This window comes from Dendrobates tinctorius, unplaced genomic scaffold (genome assembly GCF_039654945.1).
Source record: "Dendrobates tinctorius isolate UK_male_01 unplaced genomic scaffold, ASM3965494v1 ptg000263l, whole genome shotgun sequence".
Classification (NCBI taxonomy): Eukaryota; Metazoa; Chordata; class Amphibia; order Anura; family Dendrobatidae; genus Dendrobates; species Dendrobates tinctorius.
Window position 1 is genome coordinate 2835577 of NW_027361930.1, and position 2128 is coordinate 2837704.

Below are 2128 nucleotides of genomic sequence, written 5' to 3' on the forward strand. Positions count from 1 at the left end.
GCCAATGAACGCTTACCCCACAAGACTGATGAGAGTGCTCACTGGCTGCCATCTCTCTTCTCCTGCTAGGTGCGTTCAAATGGTGAGTGTTCACCTGCAGGAAGGGAGCCTGGACCGCACAGCATACAGGGGACCATAGTGGAGGAAGAGCAGGACTTACGTTGTGCCTTCTGCTCCCTCCACTGTTCTATTCCCAGCAGCATCTCACAGAGAGGAGGTTGGGAGAGGAGGGCTCACTGCATGGGACAGCAGGGAAGCAGCAGGGGATGATATCAGTCCTCTCTGCTTTGTCCCCATCCCCCACAGTGGGTTCTGTAGCCCTCTCCAGCTGATATCTGAACTATGAAGCCAACCTCCTCCACAGCTCATCTGAAAACCTGATGTTGGTGACGGTGAGATGGCTTTCATGCTATTTTTGTTCAAAAATCATGTTACTAAAAACCTTGGCTGCAGCACCATGAGGACATCCGCAGCAGTTTTGTCTATGCCCTTCCGTGCCACCACGTATCCGAATGTTGCCAGGTCACTGTGCCCCCGCTTAGCCACCAGTCCGGACCAGCACAGATGTGTTCATGTGTCTCCAGCACTCTCCACCAAGTCCCTGCTCCATAAATTCACTGGCAAATCTAAAAAGAAGCCCTGGTATGACAGTCCATTCTAAAGTAGGCCTAATGATAAACCACATGGTTTAATGAGTTTGATGAAGGCACAACAGAAAGAGAATCGAGGAAATAATGTTCGGGTTAAGATTCTCAATTCTATCCTATACAAAGCATTGACTGGCCTCCTGAGCACAGCAGAAGTCTGTGACCAAGTTTTTGATCTTCAAATTGAACTATCAAAGGTGTCTGTAACAGTGGACTTTTCAGTGTGTCGTGCTTATTGGGTAACTAGTGGAAAAAAGGAAACCGATGTTCAGATTGAAACGGTTCTTCAGAAGTATGCTCATCGTTTTCGGCATCTTCTTATAACTCATCAAGTTCTTGGAAATGTTCCAACGATTGTGTTTTTAAAGGACCAAGAATGTGCTAGAAGACAAGAGATTGAAGACTTATTGGCAACTCTAGATTTTGGAGAAAATGATACCTCCACATGCAAAAGCGATGATATCCCCAGTAAATTGGATTCTTCATCCATTGCTGATGCATTGGCAACCCCACCTCGTAGTGTGTATAGGTTATACGTAGAGTAGCATCATTCTTTGTTGATTGTTTGGATTTGCCTGTGTGAAATATATTGATCATGTAGTAGTTGGAGCACCGTGCTTTTGACGGCCCAGCTAAAGAATGCAAACTCTTGTAAATTATCTTTTGCCGCTGCATACCCCTGTTTGCACCTTCCTTATCCCCTTCATTCCTTGCCTTCCAATAAATTTACCCTTTGTAGTTTGCACCTCATCTTGTGTACTGTTGTCTCCCTGCACCGTGGTGGTTTCCTGGCCATCGCTTCATTTTTTCTTTGTATTTTTGCATTCTGTGCAAGTTGGGGTGTGGCCTTACCCTCTTGATTTGTAAGTTACATTCAAAAGCCTCTCCAGGCTGGTGTCCTTAGGTCGGGACCCGGTCCTTTTTGTCTGCCATTTTTCACACACTGAGGTCAACTTTGACACATGGTAAGGTTTTTAATATTAGACAGTGTAGGAATGTCTCGATCAGGGTCACTATGGTGAGATGGGTTTCATGCTATTTTTGATCAAAAATCATATTACTAAGAACCCTGTGTTATTTAAACGCAATTTTGCTTTTTACTTATTTAGTTATAGCAGGGTTTATGTTTACTTTGCTTCTTGTAAGTTTTTTCAACCTGATGTCATAGATTAGTTTGTGTGCGTTTGTATACTGTATGTACATGTGTGGGTGTGTGTACAGTATATGTGTGTGTGCATCTGTGTATCTATGCATGTATGTGTGTTTGCATCTGTGTTTGTATGTACAGTATCTGTGTTTATACATACAGTATGTGTGTGTGTACATCTGTTAGACGTTAAGTTCCCACCACTGCCCAGGGGGAATCTCAAGCTGTGTCCTCTGGGGTTTCCCATTCTTCTGCCACAGAGGTTCCTACTCAGCAGAGACGTTGGTTTCAGCGTCTTGCTCAGGCTAATGATATGCATCTCGTTGCTGCTACT

General features: G+C 44.3%; 1 pseudogene; it reads left to right on the forward strand.

Moving 5' to 3' along the window:
* Window positions 1-457: 457 nt before the first annotated feature.
* LOC141069434 (putative ribosome-binding factor A, mitochondrial) lies at window positions 458-1192 on the forward strand (annotated as a pseudogene).
* Window positions 1193-2128: the final 936 nt, after the last annotated feature.